General features: G+C 42.2%; 2 long non-coding RNA genes across 2 annotated transcripts in view; one reads left to right on the forward strand and one right to left on the reverse strand.

The window, feature by feature from the left end:
• LOC136017677 (uncharacterized) overlaps positions 1 to 15,881 on the forward strand; it is a 256,952-nt gene extending 241,071 nt beyond the window's left edge. The window contains exon 4 of the long non-coding RNA XR_010614038.1: positions 15,835 to 15,881. This is a non-coding gene — a long non-coding RNA (uncharacterized LOC136017677). The remainder of the gene's footprint in view (positions 1 to 15,834) is intronic.
• Positions 1 to 21,328, reverse strand: part of LOC136017676 (uncharacterized) — an 829,506-nt gene that overhangs the window by 172,648 nt on the left and 635,530 nt on the right. The window lies entirely within an intron of this gene.

Below are 21,328 nucleotides of genomic sequence, written 5' to 3' on the forward strand. Positions count from 1 at the left end.
ATTATAGAAGTCAGCTATTCAGAAAGGGATTAGACCTTTAAAGTTAATAACGAGAGTATCGAAAATGGCATTAGTTAAGAGCAAATCTGTAAGGATTATAGCTTTTTTTTTTATTTCAGGATATAAATCAAACATATCCTAGGAATTAGAGATAAATGTGCTTCTTTAGTTAGACCACAATTGTAAAATTTCACATTTCACTGTAATAGTAAGGCATAAATAATGGACCAAGTCTGACTTAACTTTCAAAATCTTAGATGTTTTAGTATTTTGGAGTTACAGAAACACTGTAATGCCAAAGGAAGCAGAAATAGAACTGGGGGAAATTCTAAGTAAGAGAGAGAGAAACTGCAGTGATAGATGTCTTGGCTACATTGAACATTATCTTAGTTTTGGTTAATCGCTGTACAAATCTTCTGGTTTATAATTATCTTTAATTATAGCGATCCACAACCGTTATTATGCTACATGAAAGATGATAGTTGTGCACAGTCGAACAACGTGTAAGATCTTCCATATCTTTTTATCTTCTGGAAAAGTGTATAGGGTTATAATGCTCAAAGGTGCTACTTTGGTCAGTTTTAGAACCGTATACCTACCAATTATTTCTATTATCAAATTTCATCACTCATTTAACAGCTTTGCAGAGCTGGGAGAAATATTTTGCTTTGGAATTATCTGTCAGTAACTGGCACAGGCAAAGTTTTAGAGCAGCAGCAGGAAAAAGATGAAGTCATAATAGTATTGGTATTTCTAGAGTCATCATCACTCTGCAAATTATATGAGGCACTGGTCTATGACTACTGTGTGACTCTGTAACCTCAAATTTACCATCACCACTTCTCAAGAAGCAGTTACCGAGTGGTTTCAAGGTCAGGGAGGAAATCCTGTTAACTCCTGAGAGCCCCAAAACAAGTGCTGGATAGCAAGCAGTCTGGAAATGTGTCTGCATATAGCTCTAATGTAGATTGTTGCTCCCTGAGAGAAAAAGCCTTCTGTACACCAATCAGACCATACTGAGACCGCTCTTGCTGTGAAAGTAGTTGATTGCACACCTGGAAATGAATTGCAAGAAGGAAAAACAGTATACCTAATTTTCAAGATTTAAGTGAGATATCAGTTTGCTTCAGACAGGCAAATATATAGTGGACTATATTTCTCTCCATCAGAGCTGGTAATGTAGTTCCAGATCATTCTACAGAGTTTTATTTTTTGAGGAGGCTTCTTTCTTTTGTCAGCACTCCTTAATGTATCAAACATTAGGTGAAAGGAACGTATCAGTGATATGTAATCTGATGATTTGCAGTTTTAATAATTGCTTGTTTTGCTGGTGTTACTTTTTACAGGAGAGGTGATAAATAAATGAGAAATTATACAGTAGTATGAGTAATTGCACATTCTTTATTACACCTTTATCATATAACTTAGATACGATTCCTTTAGAATTGAGGTTTGCATGTCTTATAAAAGCTTTAAAATGAAAGAGAGGGCACTAGTTTAGAGAGATTTTTGCATTTGTGTAGCTTGCTTTAATATACAGGGTAATTGTATAAATATAGTCTGAACAGAATGTGACAGAGTAGATGAATGAATACTGGAGGGAAGGTAATCTCAAAGTTGTCAGTAAAGTTAATTGTAGCTTACCTTACATAGGTAGGAAGTTATCAGAAAGCTAAATATGAGTTGGAATTGTGTTCTTATAGAAGACTTTAACTTCATATGTAAAGGCTAGTGAAAAAATGCTACTAATAATGGTATAGGCCAAACTGAGGATCAAAGGATGTGTTCTCCAAGAGTCACTAAGTCAGAAATTTGCAGTTCTGACATTTATTTTGGTGTTTTACAAACATAATTTTTAAAGAGGCGGGCATAGCATATAATCCATTTTATGTTGAACAGAACAAATCTAAGGAAGGCAAGACCTGGAATTTGTTGAATGGAAGCACTAATCTGGAGGAAAGCTATAATTTGGGCTCCTCAGAATTGGTCTTTGAGTGAAATTATATTTAACATTGTTAACAGCTGTGTCATAAAAAATGCTAGTCATTGTGTTAATGATGTGATAATGACAGAAGTTAAGGAAAAAGAAGTCCATCTGTTCAGTAAAAGACTGATTTTATATGCAGAAATAATCCAGTGATTTTACAATGGGAGAAAAAGAAAGCTGAAGCTCTTAGTTGTGACAGAGAAAGATCTGGCTCAGTATGAATCATCTAGTATGAGGAAGATTTTTATGGGACATTGGTGAGATGATGTATAGAATACTGTACCATTGTGCCTATAGTGAGCAATAAAACCTAACTGTAGCTGTCAAATATTCAAAGTTTTTGTGTGTTGTTTGTTGTATGGTACAATTGAGAATGAAGTCTAAGAGGAACAGGGTTCAAACCCTTAAACAGTTATTAAAACTCCATGGGAAGAGCAATAAAGAGTTGCTGAGGTGAGTAGCTTGAGAGAGGACGCCTGCAACACCGGAGCGGAGAGGGGAGAGATCAGCGTCCAGGAGCCTCACCTCAGAGCGACAAGAGCCGCTGAGGAGGGAGCCTCAAGTCCACAGCAGGACTTGCCCAGGACTCGGAAGCTCAGCTCCCGCGAGGGGCTGACTCACAGGGGGCGGAGCCAGGAGGAGTGGCACCAGCTGGGAGTGGCTAAAAAACCTTCCCAGGGGGCGCGGCGACCAGAGCCGGCAAACAGAGAGCGTCGAGGCAGAGCGTCGAGGCAGTTTGCGCGGGCAGGCGAGCGGGCAGGGGAGCGGGCAGGGAGGCGTTCCATCCGCCTCATCGAGAGGACTCGCCTGGAGTACAGGAGGGGGAAGGAGTGCTGAGAGACGTAGACGGATTGATTGACCAGATAGATCATGGTTACAACACGATCAAAAGCTATAGTGGGTACTAATGTGGGTATCCAGACCGAGCCTTCCTGCAGACATGCAGCTGTGCAGGTCTCTGGCTGCAGCGAATGCCTGAGCCTGGCACTTGTATTTGAGGGAGCCAGTGACACTGCTTGTGTTCACTGTGAGCAAATAAATGACCTGCTCAGGCAGGTGGCTGAACTGAGGGAGGATGTTGAAAGGTTGAGAGCCATTAGAGAGTGTGAAAGTGAAATAGATTGGTGGAACCACACCCTAAGGCAAGGGCAGAGGGAAGTGGTTCAACAAGTTATGGATCCCCTTCCCTCCTACCATCAGACAGAAGGAGAGAGCTTAATGGACAAGGAGGTATGGAGGGAGGTCCCTCCTCGGAGAGGTAAGCGAAAACCCTTGCAATCCCTTCCTCCCTCCCAGTTGCCCTTGAATAACAGGTACGAGGTCTTGGAAATTCAGGGCCAGGTGAATGGAGATGGTGAGGCAAATCTATCTAGTGTGTCACCTAGGGCTTGTCACTCACCCCCATGCCTCAGAACTTCCCCAACCAAGAAGAAAAGAAGAGTAACTGTGGTGGGTGACTCCCTTCTGAGGGGAACAGAAGGGCCCCTTTGTTGACCGGATCCACCCCACAGGGAAGTCTGCTGCCTACCTGGGGCTCAGATTAGAGATGTCAAAAAGAAACTCTCTGAACTGGTGCAGCCCTCTGACTATTATCCGCTGCTGGTTTTTCAGGTTGGCAGTGATGAAATTATTGCAAGGAGGGTAAGGGCAATGAAGAGAGACTTCAGGGCCCTGGGACGGCTGGTTAAAGGGTCTGGAGCGCAAGTGGTGTTTGCCTCCATACCCGTTGCAAGCAAGGGTGAAGTATAGGAAGAGTCTTCAGATTAATGTATGGCTACGTGACTGGTGCCAAAGGCAGGGGTTTGGGTTTTTCAATCATGGGCTGCTGTATGAGACACCTGGTTTGCTGGTGGCAGGTGGGATACACCAGTCCCAGAGAGGAAAAAGGGTTTTGGGGCAGGAGTTAGCAGGGCTTATTGACAGGGCTTTAAACTAGATATGAAGGGGGGAGGGGATTTAACTGGGCCTGTTGGGGACAAGCCCAAGAGAAATATGCCAGGGATAGAAGGATGGCGGACTAAGGAGTACTGTCATTCTCTTGTTTCATTTGTGGGAAAGGATAGCTTTTTAGACACTGTCCCGCAGGGGAAAAAGGGTACTAGGACTCGCTCCCTGAAATGCCTGTACACCAATGCATGCAGCATGGGGAATAAACAGGAGGAGTTAGAAGTCTGTGTGCAGGCTAAAGGTTATGATCTAGTGGCAATTACAGAGACATGGTGGGACAGTTCACATGACTGGAATGTGGTCATGGATGGCTATGTCCTTTTTAGGAAAGATAGGTCAGCAAAGCGAGGTGGTGGAGTTGCTCTTTATGTGAGAGAGCAACTAGAATGTATTGAGTTCTGATCGGGGTTGGATGAGGAGCAAGTGGAATGTCTGTGGGTATGAATTAAGGGACAGACTGGCACAGGTGATACAGTTGTGGGGGTCTATTATAGACCTCCTGATCAGGACGAAGGAGTTGATGAGGCTTTCTACAGGCAACTGGAAGTAGCCTCGCGACTACATGCCTTAGGCGTCGTGGGGGACTTTAACTACCCCGATATTTGCTGGAAGACTCACACAGCCAATCATTCACAGTCTAGGAGGTTCCTCCAGTGCATTGATGATAACTTCTTAATGCAAATGGTGGACGTACCAACTAGGAGAGCAGCGCTGCTAGATTTAGTACTCGCCAACAAGGAGGGTTTGGTCGAAGTGGTGATGGTCAGTGGCAGCCTTGGCTGCAGTGACCATGAGATGGTGGAGTTTAGGATCCTGTGTGGGAGGAATAGAATACCTAGCAAAGCCACAGTTCTGGATTTCCGAAGGGCCAACTTTGGCCTCTTCAATCAGCTACTAAGGGAAGTCTCATGGGAAATGGTACTAGGCGGTAAAGATAGTTGGTCAGCATTCAAGGACCACTTCTTCCAAGCTCAGGATCAGAGCATCCCAATGAGTAGGAAATCAAGTAAGGGATCTAGGAGACCAGTGTGGTTAAACAAGGAGCTGCTGGGCAAACTCAAGTGGAAAAGGAGAATCCATGGATTATGGAAGGAGGGGCTGGCCACTTGGGAGGAATATAGGACAGTTGTTAGAGGATGTAGGGAGGCAATTAGGACAGCTAAGGCCTCCTTGGAGCTTAATCTTGCTAGTTGGGTTAAGGACAATAGAAAGGGCTTCTTCAAATACATAGCAAATAAAACTAACACAAGAGGCAATATAGGCCCGCTGCTGAACGAGGTGGGTGCCCTGGAGACAGAGGATATAAAGAAGGCAGAGGTGCTGAATGCCTTCTTTGCCTCTGTCTTTACTCCTGCAGACTCTCCCCTGGGGCCCCGGATTGCTATAGCCCCAGAAGGAGTCAGGACAAAGGAGGAGTTGATGGTAAAGCGGTAGATGTGGTTTCTCTTGATTTCAGTAAGGCATTTGATACTGTCTCCCACAGCATCCTCATAGATAAGCTAAGGAAGTGTGGGCTTGACGATCAAGTAGTGAGGTGGATCAGGAACTGGTTGAAAGGAAGAAGGCAGAGAGTTGTGGTCAATGGCACAGAATCTAGCTGGAGGTCTGTGACTAGTGGAGTCCCTCAGGGGTCGGTGCTGGGACCAGTGCTGTTTAATATTTTCATCAATGACCTGGATGAGGGAACTGAGTGTACCCTCAGCAAGTTCGCTGATGGCACAAAACTGGGAGGAGTGGCTGACACACCAGAAGGCTGTGCTGCCATTCAGCGAGACCTGGACAGGCTGGAGAGTTGGGCAGGGAGAAACTTGATGAAATTCAACAAGGGCAAGTGTAGAGTCTTGCATCTGGGGAAGAACAACCCCATGTACCAGTACAGGTTGGGGGTTGACCTGCTGGAAAGTAGAGAAGGGGAAAGGGACCTGGGGGTCCTGGTGGATAGGAGGATGACCATGAGCCAGCAATGTGTTCTTGTGGCCAAGAAGGCAAATGGCATCTTAGGGTGCATTAGAAAGGGTGTGGTTAGTAGGTCAAGAGAGGTTCTCCTCCCCCTCTACTCAGCCTTGGTGAGGCCGCATCTGGAATATTGCGTCCAGTTCTGGGCCCCTCTGTTCAAGACGGACAGGGAATTGCTTGAAGGAGTCCAGCGCAGAGCCACAAAGATGATTAAGGGAGTGGAACATCTCCCTTATGAGGAGAGGCTGAGGGAGCTGGGTCTCTTTAGCTTGGAGAAGAGGAGACTGAGGGGTGACCTCATCAGTGTTTACAAATATGTAAAGGGTGGGTGTCAGGATGATGGAGCTAGGCTTTTTTCAGTGATACCCAGTGATAGGACAAGGGGCAGTGGGTGTAAACTGGAGCATAGGAAGTTCCACGTTAACATCAGGAAGAACTTCTTTACTGTAAGAGTGACAGAGCACTGGAACAGGCTGCCCAGGGAGGTTGTGGAGTCTCCTACATTGGAGATATTCAAGGCCCGCCTGGACAAGTTCCTGTGTGATGTACTGTAGGTTACCCTGCTCTTGCAGGGGTTTGGACTAGATGATCTTTTGAGGTCCCTTCCAACCCTTGGGATTCTGTGATTCTGTAATACTATTATAAGAAAACTATTAGAAATGAAGTGGTTTTCTTCAGTGTCAATGAAAAGTAACAGTCAAGTTCAAAACATAGTAGTCCTGATTTTTTTAAAGTAAAAGGTTCCATGATGACACTTCAGATTAAATTTCTGCTACTAAGTTGAGTCTTCTTTGAATATACTTAAAGCAATACTCATTGTTGTTACTAGAGAATTGGGTCCATGACCATCCTTAAAAATGGGAGTTAGGTTAACAATAACTGCTTTTGAAACTATCAGCAAATATTTGTCCCATCTGGTGCTTAGAAAATGAAAATGTATGCTGAAAAGTGTGAGGAAAACAAAATGCAATAGAAAACAACATCAGAATACTAAATAAAATCAGATAATGCAAATAAGATCAGGTTGGATGGGGGCTTGAGCAACCTGGTCTAGTGGGAAGTTGGACATGGTGGGGGAGTTGGAAGTGGATGATCTTAAAGCCCTTTCCAAACCAAGCCACTCTATGGTTCTATGAAATATGACACTGAAAAATAAAATATAGTGGGACTACTGTCCGGGGTTTTTTAAAAGTTGAACTAATAAAGCCTTTCAGAATATACTACAGCAAATACTGTTTTAAAATGGACTAAGGATTTTCCAATATCTAATGTCTAGGCAAAAATAACACATCTAGAATGTGAGAGCTTGGTAAGGGAACAGAAGCTTGAATTGTTGACAAACTATGCCCTTTTTACAGAACTGTTAGCCTCAGGCATCCTGAATTACAGAATCACAACTTTGTTAAGGTTGAAGGGACTTATGGATATCATCCAGTCCAACCCTTTGCCAAGGCAGGGCCACCCAGAGCAGCTTACACAGGAACTTGTCCAGGCAGGTTTGGGATGTCTCCAGGAGGGAGACTCCACAACCCACCCGTGCAGCTCTGACACTGTCAATGGAAAGAAGTTTTTCCTCATGTTGAGGTAATACTCGTGGTTTAGTTTATGGCTATTGCTCCCCGTCCTGTTGCTGGGCACCACTGAAAAAGAGTTTCTCACCATCCTCCTGGCACCCACCTTTGAGATACTGATCTGCGCTGATGAAATCTCTGAGTCTGCTCTTCTCTAGACTAACCAGGCCCACCTCCCACAACCTTTTCTCATAAGAGTGATGCTCCAGACCCCTGATCATTCTTGTGGCCCTCGATCATCCCTGTGGCCCTTGAAGAAGTAGGTGTCTATTTCTTGAAGCACTTTCTCAGTGTAACAACTGGAAAAGACACATTTGTAAAAGGAACAGATCTTGTGGCTAAATTATTGAAAGTAACAAAGAAATTCTCAATACAACCAAGATCAAGGGATTATGGATATACAATGCATTTGTACTTCCAAATAGGACAGTGATTTGTCATCACATTAATAATAGTCCTCAAAGAGAAAAAAGGGAAGAGAGTATATTTTGTAGAAATTGTAATATTCATGAGAAAATATACTAAAAACTTACATGTTTCATGACAACTTTATTCCAATTTCTCAGGAAATTTATCCTTGAATCTAATTTTCAGCCCACCCAGTGTTGATCTAGCCTTTATTACAATGCTGAGAGAGTGGCACAGGTTGCCCAGAGAAGCTGTGGCTGCCGCATCCCTGGCAGTGTTCAAGGCCAGGTTGGACGGGGCTTGGAGCAACTTCCTCTAGTGGAAGGTGTCCCTGCCTGTGGCAGGGAGTTGGAACTGGATGAGCTTTAAGGTCGCTTCCAACCCAAACCATTCTTGATTCTATTATTCCATTTACCCAGCAAAACTGGAACCTTATGTTGATTCAAAAGAGAATTGCTGATATAATGGCACAGATCTGACAGCTTACTAGTGGTTTCCTACATCTTATTTCTTGGAATTTCCCATGCAGAGTAGCAGGGAGAGACTGCTGTATCACATGAATGTGTGTAAGGTGTGCAAAGACCAGGTACACATCAGACATTTGAATGACAGCAGGCGTCTTCATGATTAGATGTAGGTTCTATCTAAAGGCTTGTCAGGTTGGATTTAAATCTGTTTTCAGTTTCATCTGTTGATGCAATTCACACTATTCTGTATAAAACTTGACAATGCTGATGAAAAACAATGAAATTGTAAAGCAGAGGAGTCAAAAACCCTACACCATTAACAAATTTGAAAAGGGGATTTCTGTGGTGGTAAGTATTCTCTGCTTTCAATAGGATAGCATTATTTGCCTAAGATTAGAATTGTTTTAAAAGAAAAGGTATGGTATAAGGAACCCCGGAGACATACATACCATGGCTTACGCTTTCCCAAACACCTTGTGTAAGAGATGCTAAACTGTGGTTGAGGTTTTGTAATTAGATAGAATTTTACATAAATATATTTCCAGCTTTTGGCTTTTTTCTTTCTTTTTTTTTTTTTTCTGTCTACACAGACCACAAAATTAATTTTGTGTTTTTTGTGATAACTTTGGTGGTTTTCTCACTCAAATATCTGTCCATCAGGGAAATCCTTGCTACCCTAAAAAGGATTTCACAGAAACAGCTAAAACCCCGTAAAAATACTTCCTTTTGTTAAAAGAAAACTGAAGAGCAGCAGCCTAACGATTCCTATTGCTCTTCCTGAGTCATGAATAATTTTCTCTTGCAACCTAAATTGGTTGTAGGTTACAGTAACTGACCAGCATTTCTCTCTGTGTTGTATAAAGCTTTTACCTCAAAGTAGCATACAATTCTCATAGGAGAATATTAAAAAAAATCCTGATTTAGGGATTCTTTTCCACCATTCTTACAGAGTCATCTGTTGAATATTAGCTATTCCAGATAATTGTTATCCAATGTTTCTTACTCATTTATGAGATCATTATTCACTTACTGTTGAGGTAGGCAAAGATATCATTACAATCTGAAGTTTGAATACATTGTCCAGCTATTCATATCAAGAAACCAGTATTAAGGTTGTATACTTACTTATGGCTATGTATTGTTCATAAGGGTATAAATGTTCAGAAACCACTACATGGATCACCAAAGACAAATTGAATCTTAAATTATTCTGGTCAGTGATGGAGGAATTTCTGGTGGAGGCAGGAAAAGACAAATTCAGGTGTATGTTTATACTGTTCAGACCTCTTTTATCTGTTCCATATTCATGTGATGATTTCAAATTAAATAATAACATCTACGATACTCAGAGGAGTAGCTGATTCTGTTAGGTAGGAAGATCTGGAAGACAATGACATATTTAATATAGAAAAATGAGAAATAAGAAGAGAACGTGCTCATTTTCTCCAAATCTGTGAAGACACAAGAGCCAGAGCAGGAAGAAAACTATTAAAGCACAGTGCTGGCAGGTAATAGGGCATGAATACATTTCTGTGGAATACTTTAAAAAAGGAATCCTATATTCTATCTAGCAAAAAGCTAACTTTATGAAAAAAAAAAAAAAAAGAATTCTAAACACAGTGCTTGACAGCTTCTGATAATTATGACTGCGGTTGCTTGACAGCAAGAAACTGGATCCACTGACCTCTGCATTTACATTTCTGTTGTCTACTTTCCTCCCTTCTTCTAACCCCTGGCATCTTGATACGCAAAATCTTGTTCTCTGTGTCTGGCTGTCCTTTTCTGAGAGAGGATTCTTCATCATTTTTCCCTCCAGTCAGCTGGTCTTATGTAGGAGAACTTCAAAAGGAAGGGTACAAACATGAGTAGAACCAGCTGTTCTGCTGAGTGCTGTCATGGAAAATATCTGAACAGTTGGGAGCAGTGTAAAAGTGTATCTGTTGATGATTTTGAAAGTTCAGGAGAAGTTCTTGTTTGACAGACTGTAGGCAAATGTAAATGGTTTTACAGTCCTCTGTAGGTTTAGCTAATAGGTCATGTTATAAAAAGAGAACATGGTGAAGCCTGTGGAGCAGCAGATAAAATTCCATTGTGTTAACTTTTATCCTTGCTCTCCAGGTTACATTAAATAAAATTATTAAACTGTAGAGATTAATAGTAGAAATAGATGCTACAACCTAAATCCATGTAAATGTCTCATATTTGAGAAGGGCTCAGTCTTTAAGGTCTTTGTTGATAAGGTAAATAACAATAAGAAATTATGCTATGGCAAGTCCATTATCCAAAACTGAAGCATAGCTGTTCCTGTAGGGTGATGTATGGCAGCTCTTCAATAATACATACAAACACTGGAGAGTAAGAAGTGATTAAAAGGACAGGATTGCAACCATATGGTCACCACTGAAGTAGGAATATGAAAGGGAAAAAGCTGTTTCAGATCAGTGCTATAAATTTTCTTTCTTCTACTTGAAGAGGTTAAAAAGCAAAAGTGAAGGAATCCTCAGATAATCTTTTGGTAAGCAGGGCTGGATTATTTTACAGATGTTGACCCTCAAATTCATATGTTAATAATTCTGTTCAGAATGTACTTGAAAAACCTTGGGATGGGATGAACTTTTGCAGCTAATTTTGTTCTTTGTTGATAACTCTTTTGAGTGCTATTGAATTGTTGAGATTTTCAAAGAGGAAAAGAACATTTTAAAGTGCCAGCACTGTATTCTGGCTATCTCCCTTTGCTATTTCCCTTGGAATACTGAAGGCTTTGTGGGAGAGCAGGATCCTATATGGTCAAAGTTTCGTGTTCTGCCTTGCTCATGTTTAGCATAATTCAGCTAATCTGAAATCTGCTGTAAAAGTGATTGAATTCAGCAGTACCCAAGAATTACATTTTTTACTGGTTTTAGCTTATTTGGGAAGGCAGATGCAAAAATAAATCTACTAGATGTCATATATCAAACAAAGATCTTTCCACAGTAGTTTCTCTGAGACTGAAAAAACAGGAAACCCTCTGTTTGGGTTCTTTGAATACTGATGTGTCATTTAAGAGAAAGTACTGTTCATCCCTCTGTTTTTTTTCTCTTTAAGCAGCCCTGCAATCATCAGATTGTTACGGTAGCTTGCTCCATAGAAATGGGGAAAACAAGAGATAAACTGTTAGTTGATAGCCTAGAGCCCTTTAATGTGTTGATTATATTCTTCTAATACTACTGTACTGTGCTAGACAATTTGCAGTGGTCTTTTGAGTATTGAATTTGAACTAAGTTTTACTTTTGCACTTTCACTGGCTTTGTCATAGACTTTATTTATTGGTTTAAATAACACACACAAATACACATGTCCTTGCCCCTAGCAAATCAGTGCTATGTGTAACCATTCCACATGTTGAAATTTATTCCAGTTAAAAAACACATCTCTTGCTTGTATACAACATTTATATATCTGTTGTAGTGGCTTGAATTTGGTATTTGAATTTGTAGCTTACGTTATCTGAGCTCAAACAGGAAAATCAGTTTCTGGTATTGTGAGTGTTGCCAGTCATTTACAGGTACCAAAATATCAGTGGTAAAGGGCTGTTCTAATGTAACTCATAGTGGCTGGCTGCTTCATAGCATGTAATTCTTTAGTTACTTGAATTGCTCACCAAGTTAACAAGATTAATGGTTGCAAAGGCAGTCATAGCCCAGTGTAGAAAGAAGTATACTAAATGTTTAGCCAGCTTGTTTTTTAGCCTTCATGAAAAAAACCCTAAGTTTAGGCTTAAATTCTTTATCTAAATTCTGGCATAATTTATTAAATCACTGTGGCTTTAAGATGTTCAAATTGAAAAAAAAAAAGTGAAAAAGATCAAGTTTATAACTTTAGACCTTGAAAACAGCTTATATATGGAGTAGTGCTTTCTTTCTTGCATTAGTTCTGAAGAGAGAGGGGAAGGCCTTGCAGATGAATAATATTAAACCTACAACTTTCAATTCCTTTATGAAAAAGAGCAACACTTCAGTATAAATAGCCTGTAGAGCAAATAATTTAACAGGCCATACAGTATTTCTAGAGAAAAATAATAAGTTTTTAAAGAAAAATGATTTTCAGTGGAATTCGTAACTAGAACAGTTACCGTGTGTGTACGTCTGTGTTTGTCCTGAAGATAAAAGCACAAACACAGATGTAGTTCATAGTGGGATTAGTGAGGTGTTGCGGCACCACTGAATGCATTGAGGGACAGCAAAGGATTGATGAGCCGTCCCTTCTGTTGCTCTCTACAAGCAGGTCATTACAGAAAAGACTTTACAGGGTAGTGAGGACTTTTAACAGTGCTCTGTGTTGTTCACTCTGCTTGTGTTTGGCTCCAGTGCTCAGATCTCTCTGAGATCTCTCCTAACTAGAAATGTCCCCAGACCAAAATGTCTGTCTTTGATGGTAGGTTCTTGTTTTGGTTTGCTTGCTTAGCTGTTGCTTTTTTCTCTGCACCTCACCAAAGTTAGTCCGAGTTTCTGTGTTCAATATTAAAGGACATGATGCAACATTAACTTCTGAGAGAGAAAATCACTGCTCAGTGTTTTGGATTTGGTGGTTACTTGGTTGTATGTGCTTTTGCTCGAATTAGGGTCAGGCTATGTTGAACAACGTACCAGGTAATGCGTTCAGCAGTACATAGTTACTGCATAGCCTCTGTGATGACTTGACAACATTTGCCATTTATAATGTTATCTAAAGATAATAAGGTAGCTAAACATTGTTCTTTTCATTTTCAAATTGGGCAGTTGAGGTGCTGTGATGCTGAGGTACTTGCTAAGTGTTTACACAGCAAATTAATAATGTTTGGCTATTAATACCCTGGTATAAAATGACCAAACCCATTCACGTCCTTTTAAAATACACATGATTTTGTGTGTTTACATGTCCATCTTAAAGTTAAGGTAAAAAATGAATGAATCGTAGAATTATAGAGTAGGTTGGAAAAGACCTATAAGATCATTAAGTCAAACTGTTCCCCAAGGACTGCCAAGTCCATCACTAAACCATGTCACTAAGGGGCTCATCTACATGTCTATGAAAAAGTCTCCATCTTTACCAACTTTTCTCTAGTCCATGTATGCATTTCAAAGGTAAGACAGATTATTGCTAAATCTATTGCTAAATCTCTAATTTAAATTTTTTATTCTAGCACAGTAAAGGAAGTGTCTCATGCTTACTCTGGCTGTTAAAAGATATGTTAGATCTTAAGTGTGAAATACTAAAAGAAGTTTTTACAGCTGGAGTACAAATGATGCACACTGTAATGAGTCTGTGGGAACAATTTCCTGTTGTGTCATCTGGTCTTTCTGTGACACTATTTTCTTATACATATTTACCTGGGAACTGGAGGCAGATTCCTTCACCTTCTTGTCAATGCAACAGGATTCATGACATACCTGCTGAAATTAGGGAAAAGGGTGGGGAGGGAGAAGAAGAAATAGGAGAAAAAGGTGTTTAATGACTCAAACAAACTAGCTTTCCAGAAGTGTTTCACCATATTTAACCTAAGGACAGCGAGGCTGTATGGCTGAATAATAGTCTGCTAGTACTTCTCCAGTATTTATCGTCTTCAGATTAGCAACATTTAACTCTTAAACCACTTGAAGTCTCAGAAAATAGGAGACCATTAATTGTATTTCTTTTACTTACTCTTTACATCTTCAACTTTCTTTGCAGACTGATGAAATTGAAATATTACTTCTTCTGGCTACAGTCAAATGCATCTTCAGCCTGGCTACACTCAATTTCGAACAGTGATAGTTACCAGATTAGTTTACCAGCTTGCATCATCTGTCACATGACAAATATCAGTACAATATTAGTCTATTCCTACTAATTATAAACCTATGTCTGGCTAATTATAATGCAAACTAAGATTCTAATGACTTCATTTGTCAAGAACATGTTTTTAACTAGAACATTGGCAGTGAAATCTGCAGATTTTAATAGATAGACTTGTATATATTTGTCTCTGTTGTGGTTTAAACCCAACCACAAAAACTCGTTCACTCACTCCCCCGCCCCCTTCTCTCTTTCTCCCTCTTTTTTTCCTTTCCACCCCCGCCCGACCCTGCCTGCTCCCGGAGGGATGGGGAGGAGAATCGAGAGAATGTAACTCCCACGGGTTGAGATAACAACAGCCCAGTAACTAAGGTATAACACAAATCACTGCTGCTACTACCAACGATACTATTGATAAGAGCAAATAACAAAAGAAGAGAATACAATACCACCGCCGAACGAGTTCAACCCCCCCGAAGAGCGACTGTGCCCTTCCAGATAACTCTCAGTTACCTCTGTGGGCATGACGTGCTGTGGTATGGAATACCTCTTTGGCTAGTGTGGGTCAGGTGTCCTGTCTCTGCTTCCTCCATCCTCCCCTCGTCCCCAGTAGAGCATGAGACTCACTAAGTCCTTGTCCAGAATAAACATTACTTAACAACAATTAAAAAAACAGTCGGTGTTATCAGCTCTGTTCCCAGGCTGGAAGGCAAAACACAGAGCTTGCACCAGCTACTAAGAAGGAGCAAAACGGCTACTGGTAAACCCAGGACAGCCTCTAAAATTATTTTTTTTATGTTAACACTTGAATAATAATTTGTATCACTAGAAAAGATGGACAAAATTTGTAGGAAAGTAGTGTATGTAGCACCACATTGATGCTTTATAAGTTTGCAGTGGAAGCTTGATTTAGTTGCCTAAATCTAGTCTCCAGCTGCCTTTCTAGATGGGCATGAGTCTCCCATATATCTTGTTCTATATGCCAGACTATTGACAACATCTCACATAATCCTGGAGCATGTCAAATAGTATTAGATGTTTATATTTAAGCAACAGATTGAGCCCTGTATGTTTAAATACTAAGAGTGTATGTCACTTAAGCTTCACTGAGAGACATTAATAAAGGGAAATGCAAAGTCATTGCATCTTGTTGTCCTTCTTTCTATCAGATAGTGTCTAGCCTGTGCTGTTACGTAAGTTATTTCACCCTAGGAGCAATGACATTGCATTTCCCTTTATTAAGCTCTGTGGAAAAGGAAAATATTTCCGAACTTGGATCAGACCAAACTCAGTAGGTTAGTCCAATATGGACAGGGGTTGTATCCGCAGGCCATAGAAGTAGATGGAATTTCTTGTGTCTAAACTCAGATCAGATCCAGTATACATTTACAATAAGGGTACGTCTGCTTTCATGTAACCCTAATAATGTTTCCTAGGGATTTTACATTAAAAAAAGAAAGAAAAAGAGGAATATACCTTAAAAAAACAGGGATATTATTTCTGGCTTCTTTGCCATTTAGAATTTTGGCTAATTCTACTCTGTCTGTCTCAAAGCACCCTGTGGTTTTTAAATGGATAAGATATTTACATCTACCTACAAATTTAAAGGGCTGACAGTGCTCGTCTGTGCTGTTAAACCACTTCTGTGTTCTGTCTCAGGGTTGGCTGCAGTTCAGTAGTAAATGGAATGATTCTGTTATTACAGAGTTGTGAAGTGCTTTGGATGCAAAATATTTGATGACTGCTTAAGAGGTAGGTAAATATCTCAACCATTTTGCCCTCTAAAAAAAACCAACAACAAAAAAAAAAAAAGAAGAGAAAAAACTTTAAATAGATATTAGCATTTTCATTAATATTATTACTTCTTTTTTTAGCTCTTTACAGGAAACAGGAATCCTGAGGAAGAAGTGGCACACTGGGAATTATCCTGCCACTTTTGTTCAGAAATAGACAGTAGGTGTTTAAATAGCAATAAAATACATTCACTTGGATTTTGAGGTGTTTTGCTTCTAATTTTGTTTCTTTTGTAAGGTTTAGGCAGATTAATGCAGCATTGTATGGCTTTGCATAGGAACTACAGGGAATTTGGAATACCAGGGGTATTTTTCACTATTTTGTGAAAGAAATTCAGCATTTTTCATGAAACTATAAAGCAGAAATAATGAAGTCTTTCTATCTGACACATTTTAGTGACCTCGGTAGTGACAGCCTAAGTAGCATCCAAGATGCTTGTAGCAGCTTGCAACTGTTGCCTCTCATCCAGGCACCATGTACCTCCAAGACTGGATCTATCTTCTCTACCTTCTCATGAAATAGTTGATGATGGCAATAAGATCCCACATTATCTTTCTTTTTTGGGGGGAATTAAACTAATCCAGTTCTCTCAAAATCTTCTAACATAGCGAGTGCTCCAACCCCCTCTAGTCATATTGGTGACCCTTTGCTGGATTTACTGGAGTGGTCACCCATTCCAGTATGGCAATGTTTCTCTTATATTATGAATTTCAAATTAAGACACATTATTGAAGATGTGGTCTCAAAAGTACTGAATGGAGGGGACTAATCACTTCTATTAACTTGCTGATCACAAGCTCTATTGTTACACATACCCCAATACAGCTTTAGTCATCTTTTTCACAAAGACATACTACTGTTATAATCATAGAATAGAATCTATAGAATAGTTAAGGTTGGATAGGATCTTAAGATCATCTAGTTCCAACCCCCCTGCCATGGGCAGGGACACCTCGCACTAAATCATCCCACACAAGGCTTCATCCAACCTAGCCTTGAACACCGCCAGGGGTGGAGCACTCACAACCTCCCTGGGCAACCCATTCCAGTGTCTCACCACCCTAACAGGAAAGAATTTCCTCCTTATATCCAATCTAAACTTACCCTGTTTAAGTTTTAACCCGTTACCCCTTGTCCTGTCACTACAGTCCCTGATGAAGAGTCCCTCCCCAGCCCCTTTCAGATACTGGAAGGCTGCTATGAGGCTGCTATGCAGCCTTCTCTTCTCCAGGCTGAACAGCCCCAACCTTCTCATCCTGTCCTCATACAGGAGGTGCTCCAGTCCCCTGATCATCCTCGTGGCCCTCCTCTGGACTTGTTCCAACAGTTCCATGTCCCTTTTATGTTGAGGACACCAGAACCGCACACAATACTCCAGGTGAGGTCTCACAAGAGCAGAGTAGAGGGGCAGGATCACCTCCTTCAACGTGCTGGTCACACTCCTTTTGATGCAGCCCAGAATACGGTTGGCTTTCTGGGCTACGAGCGCACACTGCTGGCTCATGTTCATTTTCTCATTGATCAACACCCCCAGGTCCTTCTCTGCAGGGCCGCTCTGAATCTTTTCTTTGCCCAACCTGTATCTGTGCCTGGGATTGCTCCCACCCAGGTGTAGGACCTTGCACTTGTCATGGTTGAACTTCATAAGGTTGGCATCAGCCCACCTCACAAGCGTGTCAAGGTCCCCCTGGATGGCATCCCTCCATCATATCAACCAGACCACACAGCTTGATGTCATTGGCAAACTTGCTAAGGGCGCACTCAATCCCACTGTCCATGTCAGCGACGAAGATGTTGAACAAGACCGGTCCCAACACCGATCCCTGAGGGACACCACTTGTTACTGGTCTCCAGCCGGACATTGAGCCATTGACCACAACTCTTTGTGTGCGGCCATCCAGCCAATTCTTTATCCACCGAGTGGTCCATCCATCAAATTGATATCTCTCCAATTTAGAAAGAAGGATGTCGTGTGGGACAGTGTCAAATGCTTTGCACAAGTCCGGGTAGATGACATCAACTGCTTTGCCCTTATCCATCAGTTCCGTAGCCCCATCCTAGAATGCTACCAAACTGGTCAGGCAGGATTTCCCCTTAGTGAAGCCATGCTGGCTGTCACCAAGCACCTTGTTGTTTTTCATGTGCCTTAGAATGCCTTCCAGGAGAATCTGCTCCAAGATTTTGCCAGGCATGGAGGTGAGACTGACTGATCTATAATTCCCCGGGTCTTCCATTTTCCCCTTCTTGAAAATGGGGGTTATATTTCCCTTTTTCCAGTCGTCGGGAATTTCACCTGACTGCCATGATTTTTCAAATACGATGGCCAGTGACTTAGCAACTTCATTCACCAGCTCCTTCAGGACCCGTGGATGGATTTCATCAGGTCCCACAGACTTGTGCATGTTCAGGTTTTTAAGATGGTCTCGAACCAGATCCTCTCCTACAGTGGGCCCAAGGTCTTCATTCTCACAGTCCCTGTGTCTGCCTTCCAAGACTTTGGTGGTGTGGTCAGAGTCTTTGCCATTGAAGACCGAGGCAAAGAAGTCTTTCTATCAGATGGTGTCTAGCCTGTGCTGTTATGTAAGTTATTTCACCCTAGATGCAATGATTTTGCATTTCCCTTTATTAAACTTCTTTTATGCTATGCATGAATGGCTGCAGCATGGGAATCTCACGGGAGAAATGATGAGCGTCTGCACAGTTGAGCTATAATCTCAGTGGAATCACAAGTGGTGATAAGGTAAATTGCATAAGAACAACATGCTATTATGTCCTTCAACATCAGAAGGACATGGAGCTGTTGGAGCAAGTCCAGAGGAAGCCACAAGGATGATCAGGGTCTGGAGCACCTTTTGTGTGAAGACAGGCTGAGAAAATTGGAGCTGCTCAGCCTGGAGAAAAGAAGACTGCATGGAGACCTCACAGCAGCCTTCCAGTATCTGAAGGGGGCCTACAGGGATGCTTGAGAGGGACTGTTCATCGTGGACTGTGGTAACAGGACAAGGGTAATGGGTTTAAACTTAAACAGGGAAGTTCAGGTTAGATATAAGCAAGAAGTTCTTTACTGTGAGGGTGGTGATGTGGTGATGCAGGTTGCCCAGGGAGGTTGTGAATGATCCATCCCTGGCAGTGTTCAAGGCCAGGTTGGACACAGCTTGGAGCAACCTGGTCTAGTAGAAGGTGTCACTGCCCATTGGAGGGGTGCTGGAAATGGAAGATCTTAAGGTCACTTCCAATTGTAACTGTTCTAAGATTCTATGATTATATTATGTGCCTTGTCCAATGAGAAGCCTGGAGCTTGTGTTTCAGAATTTAAAAGGGAGGACCAGATCAGCATGTGTAACAACTTAGTTGGCATCTCCTATAGACAATCTGATCAAAGAAGTAAAAGTAGATAAAGCCTCTTTTTGGAGAACTGGAGAAAGTGTCATAAAGCAACCATGTGTCGTGGTTTAAACCAATCCACACAGGTCATCCACTCACCCCCCCCCCCCGACCCTCCCCACTCCCGGAGGGATGGAGAGGAGAATCAGGAGAATGCTCTCTGAACTGGTGCAGCCGTCTGACTACTACCCACTGCTGGTTTTTCAGGTTGGCAGTGACGAAATTATTACGAGGAACGTAAGGGCAATGAAGAGAGACTACAGGGCCCTGGGACGGCTGGTTAAAGGGTCTGGAGCGCAAGTGGTGTTTGCCTCCGTACCTGTTGCAAGCGAGGGTGAAGGGATATATAAGAAGACTCTGCAGGTTAATGTATGGCTACGTGACTGGTGCCAAAGGCAGGGGTTTGGGTTTTTCAGTCACGGGCTGCTGTATGGGACACCTGGTTTGCTGGTGACAGGCGGGATACACCAGTCCCAGAGAAGAAAAAGGGTTTTGGGGCAGGAGTTAGCAGGGCTTATTGACAGGGCTTTAAACTAGTTATGAAGGGGGGAGGGGATTTACCTGGGCCTGTTGGGGACAAGCCCAAGAGGAACATGCTAGGGATTGAAGGATGGCGGGCTAAGGAGGACTATCAATCTCTTGTTTCACTTGTGGGAAAGGATAGCTCTTTAGACCCTGTCCCGCAGGGGAAAAAGGGTACTAGGACTGGCTCCCTGAAATGTCTGTACACCAATGCACGCAGCATGGGGAATAAACAGGAGGAGTTAGAAGTCTGTGTGCGGGCTAAAGGTTATGATCTAGTGGCGATTACAGAGACATGGTGGGACAGTTCACATGACTGGAATGTGGTCATGGATGGCTATGTCCTTTTTAGGAAAGATAGGTCAGCAAAGCGAGGTGGTGGAGTGGCTCTTTACGTGAGAGAGCAACTAGAATGTATTGAGTTCTGTCCGGGGTCGGATGAGGAGCAAGTGGAATGTCTGTGGGTACGAATCAAGGGGCTGACTGGCACGGGTGATACAGTTGTGGGGGTCTATTACAGACCTCCTGATCAGGACGAAGGAGTTGATGAGGCTTTCTACAGGCAACTGGAAGTAGCCTCGCGACTACATGCCTTAGTCGTCGTGGGGGACTTTAATTACCCCGATATTTGCTGGAAGACTCACACAGCCAGTCATTCACAGTCTAGGAGGTTCCTCGAGTGCATTGATGATAATTTCTTAATGCAAATGGTGGACGTACCAACTAGGGGAGCAGCGCTGCTAGATTTAGTACTCGCCAACAAGGAGGGTTTGGTCGAAGTGGTGACGGTCAATGGCAGCCTTGGCTGCAGTGACCATGAGATGGTGGAGTTTAGGATCCTGTGTGGGAGGAATAGAATACCTAGCAAAGCCACAGTTCTGGATTTCCGAAGGGCCAACTTTGGCCTCTTCAGTCAACTGCTAAGGGAAGTCTCATGGGAAAGTGTACTAGGCGGTAAAGGGGCTCAAGATAGTTGGTTAGCATTCAAGGACCGCTTCTTCCAAGCTCAGGATCGGAGCGTCCCAATGAGTAGGAAGTCAAGTAAGGGATCTAGGAGACCGGCGTGGTTAAACAAGGAGCTGCTGGGCAAACTCAAGTGGAAAAGGAGAATCTATGGATTATGGAAGGAGGGGCTGGCCGCTTGGGAGGAATATAGGACAGTTGTTAGAGGATGTAGGGAGGCAATTAGGACAGCTAAGGCCTCCTTGGAACTCAATCTTGCTAGTCGGGTTAAAGACAATAGAAAGGGCTTCTTCAAATACATAGCAAATAAAACTAACACAAGAGGCAATATAGGCCCACTGCTGAACGAAGTGGGTACCCTGGAGACAGAGGATATAAAGAAGGCAGAGGTGCTGAATGCCTTCTTTGCCTCTGTCTTTACTCCTGCAGACTCTCCCCGAGGGCCCCGGATTTCTATAGCCCCAGAAGGAGTCAGGACAAAGGAGGAGTTTGTTTTGGTAGATGAGGATTGGGTTAGGGATCAGCTATGCAATCTG

Source organism: Lathamus discolor, chromosome 6, assembly GCF_037157495.1.
Source record: "Lathamus discolor isolate bLatDis1 chromosome 6, bLatDis1.hap1, whole genome shotgun sequence".
Classification (NCBI taxonomy): domain Eukaryota; kingdom Metazoa; phylum Chordata; class Aves; order Psittaciformes; family Psittacidae; genus Lathamus; species Lathamus discolor.